General features: G+C 43.1%; 1 long non-coding RNA gene across 1 annotated transcript; it reads right to left on the bottom strand.

Annotated features, from left to right (window-relative positions):
* Positions 1-8,803: 8,803 nt before the first annotated feature.
* Positions 8,804-10,897, bottom strand: LOC127342789 (uncharacterized). The gene is made up of 3 exons (XR_007876880.1): positions 10,753-10,897; positions 10,587-10,652; positions 8,804-9,107 (listed from the first exon to the last, which is right to left on the bottom strand). It is a non-coding gene; the product is annotated as an uncharacterized lncRNA (long non-coding RNA).
* Positions 10,898-11,552: the final 655 nt, after the last annotated feature.

Below are 11,552 nucleotides of genomic sequence, written 5' to 3'. Positions count from 1 at the left end.
ATCCTCGGGTGCCTTCCAATCATTCTCATACCATGAAGGAGTGTCTTTTTATTTTAGTTTTATTTAGATGACACTCCTCCCATCCTTTGCTTTCTCAAGCCATGGCTAACCGAATCCTCGGGTGCCGTCCAACAATCACATACCATGGAGGAGTGTCTATTTGTAAAATTATGAAGGTTAATTAATTGGGGCTGGGCACCCCGTTGCCAGCTCTTTTTGCAAAATTATTGGATAAGCGGATGAAGCCACTAATCCATTGGTGAAAGTTGCCCAACAAGATTGAAAGATAAAACACCACATACTTCCTCATGAGCTATAAAACATTGACACAAATAAGAGATGATAAATTTTGAATTGTTTAAAGGTAGCACACGAAGTATTTACTTGGAATGGCAAGAAATACCATGTAGTAGGTAGTTATAGTGGACACAAATGGCATAGGTTTGGGTTAAGGTTTGGATGCACGAGAAGCATTTCCTCTCAGTACAGGTTTTTGGCTAGCAAGGTTGATTAGCAAGCATAAGAGTTGAGGGAAACAAACAAGTATACATGTGATAGAAACAATCATGCATCTTCCATGTAAGCACAAACAATTTTAACTTCAGAATAATAAGCTAAGAGCTAACAAGAAAGAAAGACAATGAAACAACATATCTACATGTATTTCTCTTTTCTACTTAAACCTCAAAGTGTTGTTGCTATTGACCAATGCTAAGTTTGCCAAAACCAAATAGATTTATTCAATGCTCCCAAAGTGATACCAATACTAATAACAAGATCAATCATATAATAGAGATTGCAAACTAAAATAAGATGTGCAATATGTAAATGATAAAACTTCTCATTAATATTCCATAACGATAACTCACACCAAGGGATACATAGACAACCAACTAAGGGAGAGATACTTCCACACTGCAGCCCATCTTATATGATAACTTCCCTACTCATGATATGACACTACTTGATAGTAAAAAGTACTCCCTCCGTTCTAAAATGTAAGACGTTTTGGACTTTTTCCGACCAGGTGAAAAATGTGCAAATTTACGTTTGTACCCTCCTCAATCTGGATCGCGATCGTCTTCCCGCATCATCGTCTTCGATGGCGTTCGGTTCCCAGCCACTCCTCCGCCCCCAGCCGGCACCTCCGGCCCCTGCAGCAGCACCGCCCTATGCAGCACCTCCGGCCTCGTCCAGCACCTCCGCCGGTCCTCTCCCAGCCAGCACCTCCGACTCCGTCCAGCACCTCCGGCCCCCAGCCAGCACCTCCGCCCCTGTCCAGCACCGCCGCCGCCGCCACCACGATATCCTCCATTCAAGCTTCTCTGCAGTCGCCGTGACCGGATCCGGGCGCCCCGTCGCACCATCTCTCCACGCCTGCTGCCAGAACGCCGGCGCTCGGCCTTCAGTCCCGGCTCCACCCATTCTTTCAGCACCTCCTGTGTCTGCCGGCTGCGTCCAGGATCCCGGGCTTCGGGGTGTGATACGCGTTCAACACACGTCCGTTGGGAACCCCAAGAGGAAGGTGTGATGCGTACAGCGGCAAGTTTCCCTCAGTATGAAACCAAGGTTATCGAACCAGTAGGAGCCAAGAAGCACGTTGAAGGTTGATGGCGGTGGGATGTAGTGCGGCGCAACACCAGGGATTCCGGCGCCAACGTGGAACCTGCACAACACAACCAAAGTACTTTGCCCCAACGAAACAGTGAGGTTGTCAATCTCACCGGCTTGCTGTAACAAAGGATTAACCGTATTGTGTGGAAGATGATTGTTTGCAGAAAACAGTAGAACAAGTATTGCAGTAGATTGTATTTCAGTAAAGAGAATTGGACCGGGGTCCACAGTTCACTAGAGGTGTCTCTCCCATAAGATAAACAGCATGTTGGGTGAACAAATTACAGTTAGGCAATTGACAAATAAAGAGGGCATGACCATGCACATACATATCATGATGAGTATAGTGAGATTTAATTGGGCATTACGACAAAGTACATAGACCGCCATCCAACTGCATCTATGCCTAAAAAGTCCACCTTCAGGTTATCATCCGAACCCCCTCCAGTATTAAGTTGCAAAGCAATAGACAATTGCATTAAGTATGGTGCGTAATGTAATCAACAACTACATCCTTGGACATAGCATCAATGTTTTATCCCTAGTGGCAACAGCACAACACAACCTTAGAACTTTCTGTCACTGTCCCAGGTGTCAATGCAGGCATGAACCCACTATCGAGCATAAATACTCCCTCTTGGAGTTACAAGCATCTACTTGGCCAGAGCATCTACTAGTAACGGAGAGCATGGAAGATCATAAACAACACATAGATATAACTTTGATAATCAACATAACAAGTATTCTCTATTCATCAGATCCCAACAAACGCAACATATAGAATTACAGATAGATGATCTTGATCATGTTAGGCAGCTCACAAGATCCGACAATGATAGCACAATGGGGAGAAGACAACCATCTAGCTACTGCTATGGACCCATAGTCCAGGGGTAGACTATTCACTCATCACACCGGAGGCGACCATGGCGGCGTAGAGTCCTCCGGGAGATGATTCCCCTCTCCGTCAGGGTGCCGGAGGCGATCTCCTGGATCCCCCGAGATGGGATCGGCGGCGGCGGCGTCTCTGGAAGGTTTTCCGTATCGTGGCTCTCGGTACTGGGGTTTTCGCAACGGAGGCTATTTGTAGGCGGAAGGGCAGGTCAGGGGGCCACACGAGGGCCCCAGATGACAGGGTCGCGCGGCCAAGACCTAGGCCGCGCCGCCCTGTAGTCTGGGCGCCTCGTGGCCCCACTTCGTTGACTCTTCGGTCTTCTGGAACCTTCGTGGCAAAATAGGACCCTGGGCGTTGATTTCGTCCAATTCCGAGAATATTTCGTTACTAGGATTTCTGAAACCAAAAACAGCAGAAAACAAAGAATCGGCACTTCGGCATCTTGTTAATAGGTTAGTTCCAGAAAATGCACGAATATGACATAAAGTGTGCATAAAACATGTAGATAACATCAATAATGTGGCATGGAACATAAGAAATTATCGATACGTTGGAGACGTATCAGCATCCCCAAGCTTAGTTCTGCTCGTCCCGAGCAGGTAAAACGATAACACAGATAATTTCTGGAGTGACATGCCATCATAATCTTGATCATACTATTTGTAAAGCATATGTAGTGAATGCAGCGATCAAAACAATGTATATGACATGAGTAAACAAGTGAATCATATAGCAAAGACTTTTCATGAATAGCACTTCAAGACAAGCATCAATAAGTCTTGCATAAGAGTTAACTCATAAAGCAATAATTCAAAGTAAAGGCATTGAAGCAACACAAAGGAAGACTAAGTTTCAGCGGTTGCTTTCAACTTGTAACATGTATATCTCATGGATATTGTCAACATAGAGAAATATAACAAATGCAATATGCAAATATGTAGGAATCAATGCACAGTTCACACAAGTGTTTGCTTCTTGAGGTGGAGAGAAATAGGTGAACTGACTCAACATTGAAAGTAAAAGAATGGTCCTCCATAGAGGAAAAGCATCGATTGCTATATTTGTGCTAGAGCTTTGATTTTGAAAACATGAAACAATTTTGTCAACGGTAGTAATAAAGCATATGTATCATGTAAATTATATCTTACAAGTTGCAAGCCTCATGCATAGTGTACTAATAGTGCCCGCACCTTGTCCTAATTAGCTTGGACTACCGGATCATCACAATGCACATGTTTTAACCAAGTGTCACAAAGGGGTACCTCTATGCCGCCTGTACAAAGGTCTAAGGAGAAAGCTCGCATTGGATTTCTCGCTATTGATTATTCTTCAACTTAGACATCCATACCGGGACAACATAGACAACAGATAATTGACTCCTCTTTTATGCATAAGCATGTAACAACAATTAATAATTTTCTCATTTGAGATTGAGGATATATGTCCAAAACTGAAACTTCCACCATGGATCATGGCTTTAGTTAGCGGCCCAATGTTCTTCTCTAACAATATGCATGCTTAACCATAAGGTGGTAGATCTCTCTTACTTCAGACAAGACGGACATGCATAGCAACTCATATGAAATTCAACAAAGAGTAGTTGATGGCGTCCCCAGTGAACATGGTTATCGCACAACAAGCAACTTAATAAGAGATAAAGTGCATAATTACATATTCAATACCACAATAGTTTTTAAGCTATTTGTCCCATGAGCTATATATTGCAAAGGTGAATGATGGAATTTTAAAGGTAGCACTCAAGCAATTTACTTTGGAATGGCGGAAAATACCATGTAGTAGGTAGGTATGGTGGACACAAATGGCATAGTGGTTGGCTCAAGTATTTTGGATGCATGAGAAGTATTCCCTCTCGATACAAGGTTTAGGCTAGCAAGGCTTATTTAAAACAAACACAAGGATGAACCGGTGCAGCAGAACTCACATAAAAGACATATTGTAAACATTATAAGACTCTACACCGCCTCCCTTGTTGTTCAAACTCAATACTAGAAATTATCTAGACCTTAGAGAAACCAAATATGCAAACCAAATTTTAGCATGCTCTATGTATTTCTTCATTAATGGGTGCAAAGCATATGATGCAAGAGCTTAAGCATGAGCACAACAATTGCCAAGTATCACATTACCCAAGACATTAATAGCAATTACTACATGTATCATTTTCCAATTCCAACCATATAACAATTTAACGAAGAAGAAACTTCGCCATGAATACTATGAGTAGAAACTAAGGACATACTTGTCCATATGCTACAGCGGAGCGTGTATCTCTCCCATAAAGTGAATGCTAGGATCCATTTTATTCAAACAAAGCAAAAAACAAAAACAAACCGACGCTCCAAGAAAAGCACATAAGATGTGATGGAGTAAAAATATAGTTTCAGGGGAGGAACCTGATAATGTTGTCGATGAAGAAGGGGATGCCTTGGGCATCCCCAAGCTTAGACGCTTGAGTCTTCTTGATATATGCAGGGGTGAACCACTGGGGCATCCCCAAGCTTAGAGCTTTCACTCTCCTTGATCATGTTGCATCATACTCCTCTCTTGATCCTTGAAAACTTCCTCCACACCAAACTCGAAACAACTCATTAGAGGGTTAGTGCACAATAAAAATTAACATATTCAGAGGTGACACAATCATTCTTAACACTTCTGGACATTGCATAAAGCTACTGGACATTAGTGGATCAAAGAAATTCATCCAACATAGCAAAAGAGGCAATGCGAAATAAAAGGCAGAATCAGTCAAAACAGAACAGTTCGTATTGACGAATTTTAAAATGGCACCAGACTTGCTCAAATGAAAATGCTCAAATTGAATGAAAGTTGCGTACATATCTGAGGATCACTCACGTAAATTGGCATAATTTTCTGAGTTACCTACAGGGGAAAACAGCCCAGATTCGTGACAGCAAAGAAATCTGTTTCTGCGCAGTAATCCAAATCTAGTATGAACTTTTCTATCAACGGCTTAACTTGGCACAATAAAACACTAAACTAAGATAAGGAGAGGTTGCTACAGTAGTAAACAACTTCCAAGACACAAAATAAAAACAAAGTACTGTAGGTAAAAACATGGGTTGTCTCCCATAAGCGCTTTTCTTTAACGCCTTTCAGCTAGGCGCAGAAAGTGTGTATCAAGTATTATCAAGAGATGGTGTGTCAACCTTACCTTGGGCTTTACCCTTACCTTTCTTATTGTTTTTCTTTCCCTTTGGTTTAGGAAATATATGATTTCCCCCCGGTATAGAGGTGAATTTCAGAGTGCCTTCTCCCACATCAATGACTGCTCCCAATAATTTCAGCAGGGATCTTCCAAGTGTGATTTTTCCTGTCCCTACACATTCAACAACAAGATAATCAATGGATATTGTTCTTCCAAGAATGGTTGTATGCACACCTGCGGCTATTCCCTTAGGAATTATAATAGAGTTATCAATGAGAGTTATTTCTTCTCCTCCTTCATCGACTCCCCAAAGTTTCAAAGATTTATAAATGCTTTCAGGCATAAGGCAAAATTCATACATAATATCACAGTGGGCATGGAGAGTTCGATCACCGATAACAATTTTAACGGTAGGATCCCACAATGAAAGTTTAGAGTTCACTAAAACTTGTTCAAGACGATTACGAACGTGGCAATAGTTATCATCCAAGCGAGATGTACTTATCTCGAGATTGTTTAATCTACTATATATGCTAGTGAGGGCTGAATCAAAGTTATTAGCTGAATCATGTGATGCAACCAACTTCTTTATGGCATTAAAAGCTTGATCCCCATTGCAATGAAGGAAATATCCTCCCACTAAAGTATCCAAAGCATATCTATAGCGAACCATAAGACCAAAATAAAAATTACTAAGGAGCAAACTTAGAGTCATTTGAGGTTCAGTTTTACGATAAGAAGTAAAAATTCTAGACCAAGCATCCTTAAAACTCTCCTCATCCCCTTGTTTGAAAGTGAAGACTAATTCTTCAGGCGAAGAAATAACAGGTTCAGAGCTAGACATGGTAACAAAAGTAACTAATTTTTTTTTTGTATTTTTAATATAGAGTGCAAGACAGTAAAAAAACAAACTAGATAAAGTAAATGCAAGTAACTAATTTTTTTGTGTTTTTGATATAGCAAACAAGATAGCAAATAAAGTAAAACTAGCAACTAATTTTTTTGTATTTTGATTTAGTGCAGCAAACAAAATAGTAAATAAAACTAAGCAAGACAAAAACAAAGTAAAGAGATTGAGAAGTGGAGACTCCCCTTGCAGCGTGTCTTGATCTCCCCGGCAACGGCGGCAGAAAAAGAGCTGTTGCCGTGGGAGGCAATTCTCTGTGGTGTAGATTTTCTTCAGTTCCCCGGCAACGGCGCCAGAAAAAGCTGCTTGATACGCGTTCAACACGCGTCCGTTGGGAACCCCAAGAGGAAGGTGTGATGCGTACAGCGGCAAGTTTCCCTCAGTATGAAACCAAGGTTATCGAACCAAGAGGGAGCCAAGAAGCACGTTGAAGGTTGATGGCGGCGGGATGTAGTGCGGCGCAACACCAGGGATTCCGGCGCCAACGTGGAACCTGCACAACACAACCAAAGTACTTTGCCCCAATGAAACAGTGAGGTTGTCAATCTCACCGGCTTGCTGTAACAAAGGATTAACCGTATTGTGTGGAAGATGATTGTTTGCAGAAAACAGTAGAACAAGTATTGCAGTAGATTGTATTTCAGTAAAGAGAATTGGACCGGGGTCCACAGTTCACTAGAGGTGTCTCTCCCATAAGATAAACAGCATGTTGGGCGAACAAATTACAGTTAGGCAATTGACAAATAAAGAGGGCATGACCATGCACATACATATCATGATGAGTATAGTGAGATTTAATTGGGCATTACGACAAAGTACATAGACCGCCATCCAACTGCATCTATGCCTAAAAAGTCCACCTTCAGGTTATCATCCGAACCCCCTCCAGTATTAAGTTGCAAAGCAACAGACAATTGCATTAAGTATGGTGCGTAATGTAATCAACAACTACATCCTTGGACATAGCATCAATGTTTTATCCCTAGTGGCAACAGCACAACACAACCTTAGAACTTTCTGTCACTGTCCCAGGTGTCAATGCAGGCATGAACCCACTATCGAGCATAAATACTCCCTCTTGGAGTTACAAGCATCTACTTGGCCAGAGCATCTACTAGTAACGGAGAGCATGGAAGATCATAAACAACACATAGATATAACTTTGATAATCAACATAACAAGTATTCTCTATTCATCGGATCCCAACAAACGCAACATATAGAATTACAGATAGATGATCTTGATCATGTTAGGCAGCTCACAAGATCCGACAATGATAGCACAATGGGGAGAAGACAACCATCTAGCTACTGCTATGGACCCATAGTCCAGGGGTAGACTACTCACTCATCACACCGGAGGCGACCATGGCGGCGTAGAGTCCTCCGGGAGATGATTCCCCTCTCCGGCAGGGTGCCGGAGGCGATCTCCTGGATCCCCCGAGATGGGATCGGCGGCGGCGGCGTTTCTGGAAGGTTTTCCGTATCGTGGCTCTCGGTACTGGGGTTTTCGCAACGGAGGCTATTTGTAGGCGGAAGGGCAGGTCAGGGGGCCACACGAGGGCCCTAGATGACAGGGCCGCGCGGCCAAGACCTAGGCCGCGCCGCCCTGTAGTCTGGGCGCCTCGTGGCCCCACTTCGTTGACTCTTCGGTCTTCTGGAAGCTTCGTGGCAAAATAGGACCCTGGGCGTTGATTTCGTCCAATTCCGAGAATATTTCGTTACTAGGATTTCTGAAACCAAAAACAGCAGAAAACAGAATCGGCACTTCGGCATCTTGTTAATAGGTTAGTTCCAGAAAATGCACGAATATGACATAAAGTGTGCATAAAACATGTAGATAACATCAATAATGTGGCATGGAACATAAGAAATTATCGATACGTTGGAGACGTATCAGGGTGTCGGTGAGGCCATGCTGGATGCGCATCCTAGCCAGCTGCTTGCTACTCCCGCCGCTGCATTAGTTGATGGCTTGCTGCTGCTGGGATTCTCGCCCGTCGAAGGTCCGACTCTACCGTTGGAGGGCGGATGGTGCAGCGCTTTCCTCGATGAGGGCTGATTGGCACAGCGTTCTTCCTCTGCCAGGCTGATGCAGATGGTGCTCGAGACCATGTCTGGGTTGTCGCACGCTTTTCCGCGTGTTGCTGCTCCCGCCTCCAACGTGGCCTCCATCAACGGCTGCTTGGAAGGCAACGAATAATGGTCAGTTGCTTCACGAGCTCCCTTGGGCATCCAGGCCACACCGTCACTGCACCTCCTCAGCTTGATACGCCCGTGGCTGCAGACCTCGTGGACGGCCATGGATGTGAGTTCTCTGGGCCAAATCGGATGAGTTCTGCGCCATTCCGTCTCCCCGAATTCATCACACGTACGGCTCCTCCGGCGTGGTTGAGGGATCGATGTTTTCGGTATCTCTCCGAGATACCAATCTTTGCCACTTCGATGTGTTCTTCTCCTCCAGCCCTACGCAGATCGTTGTGGTTGTGCTCTTCTCCTCCGGCCCTGCAACAATTGCTGACCCACATCAGTACGGACTCCTGGGACCTCAACTATACTCCACCCGATGAACAAGTAGATGAACAAAATGCTGGAGTAGATGAAGAAATGGATGTGCTAGAACATGATATTGTGCTGTATTGTGCTATTTTTCCTTGTGTACAAACTGCATCTACTGAAATTATTGTGTACTCCTAAATTACAGGCAAGCTGGAGTAGGTTTCAGACAGGACAATTAACTCAAATTGACTCTAATTCTATCAGGTACTCCCAGAAATTACATACTCAGTCTGGAGTATATGTGTAACATGCGACACAAAGACAATCCCAGAAAATGCTCAGTCTAGATAGTAAAAATAAACTAAGTTATCATGTGAAAGCAACCAGATCTTTAGACGGACAATACCAGATCTTTAGTCTGGACAGTTTAGAGTACAATCATGATAAATCATGAGATACTCGAACATAATACCCTGCTAACAAGATACATAGCCTCAAACATAAATAACAGGAGTAGAAGATTGCAATAAAATAGGTAAAGTTACCGGCTAGTCGTTTTTTTCTATTTTTTGGGTCTGATTATTGAACTAGTTCACTCTGCAATCTCACATCACTTCCCAATAATACAGTAGCGGCACGAGAAATCCAAACAACCAGTTAAGTTAATTAATCATCAAGGTTCAGTACCAGACTCAAATACGCACAGGCGTTGAGGTAAATCTGCTCAGATACAAACAAACCGACAGATGCACACAAGGTTCAGTTAGTGATGATTAGAAAAGTAGAAAGGTGAAGTCAAGACATGGACAGTAGCAAATGAAATAAATATACATGGAGCATTTGATATTTGGGTTAAGGTATAGAAAATGTCCTACACAAAGCATCAAGCAGCCTACTCAAACCAATGTCTATATATTTGAACATAACTGCAGTAAGAGAGCAGATCCAGAGCACATCTGGATATAAACAACCCCACATTTATACTCCGTAATAAACACGCTTGTTCTCAGTAAAGCTACTACTCCGAACAGAGAAAATTGGGAGCAAAACTGATTTTTCACATAAGTAACTCGAAGACTATACAAGAATGAATATCAATGAACATGAAAAGTTTACTCCATAACAGCAACCAGATGAAAAGTATGAATATCAATGAGCAATGAACATGAAAAGTTTACTCCATAATGCAATCACCTTAAGTAGATCATAACAGTTTCCATCAAAAATAGCGTAGCAACTTATTCAAACTAGAATCAGACACAATCCATAAATGTTTGTAACAAACCACTTGCTTCCAACAATGTTAATCACTTAATATAATGATCTGCTAATTTTAATGGCCAGAACTGATATGAACAATGGCCTTCTATTCATTAGAATGGAGGCTGTAAATAAAAGACAGTGATCATCAGACCGATCGTCACTGCTAAGAACTGTGATCATAATATCCTAACAGAGCTTGCAGAGAGATCGGAATTACTGTACTTTGTTGCAGTGGGGAATGAGTTCTTGCAGAGCCCTCATCTTCTCGTTGATCATGTCCCTCCTCCTCTGCTTCCGTCAGATGATCCAAGCGAGGGTTAGCACTCAGCAATGGCTGCCAGAAAAAGAATATTTCAAGCAAGACCAAAGTATTTAATCAGGTCCGTACCCTCTCCGAGAGGTTGTGCACTTGGGCTTCACGCCATCGTTTGCTTGTGGAAGAAGGCTCATGTTTCGTCACAGCAGCCGAATGAGCAGACTAGTACGGGGTAGGGATAGGAGTGGCGCCAGGGCTAGTAGCATTGGCAGCAGCAGCTCCTGGCGGCGCAATCTTGTCGAAGGAGTCTGATACGCGTACAGCACGCGTCCGTTGGGAACCCCAAGAGGAAGGTGTGATGCGTACAGCGGCAAGTTTTCCCTCAGAAAGAAACCAAGATTTATCGAACCAGTAGGAGCCAAGAAGCACGTTGAAGGTTGATGGCGGCGAGATGTAGTGCGGCGCAACACCAGGGATTCCGGCGCCAACGTGGAACCTGCACAACACAACCAAAGTACTTTGCCCCAACGAAACAGCGAGGTTGTCAATCTCACCGGCTTGCTGTAACAAAGGATTAGATGTATAGTGTGGATGATGATTGTTTGGAGAGAACAGTAGAACAATTGCAGTAGATTGTATTTCAGATGTAAAGAATGGACCGGGGTCCACAGTTCACTAGTGGTGTCTCTCCCATAAGATAAATAGCATGTTGGGTGAACAAATTACAGTTGGGCAATTGAAAAATAGAGAGGGCATGACCATGCACATACATGATATGATGAGTATTGTGAGATTTAATTGGGCATTACGACAAAGTACATAGACCGCTATCCAGCATGCATCTATGCCTAAAAAGTCCACCTTCAGGTTATCATCCGAACCCCTTCCAGTATTAAGTTGCAAACAACAGACAATTGCATTAAGTATGGTAC

This window comes from Lolium perenne, chromosome 3, assembly GCF_019359855.2.
Source record: "Lolium perenne isolate Kyuss_39 chromosome 3, Kyuss_2.0, whole genome shotgun sequence".
NCBI classification, from domain to species: Eukaryota; Viridiplantae; Streptophyta; class Magnoliopsida; order Poales; family Poaceae; genus Lolium; species Lolium perenne.
Note: the sequence above shows the minus strand (reverse complement) of the source record. Positions and strands in the feature narration are given on the sequence as shown.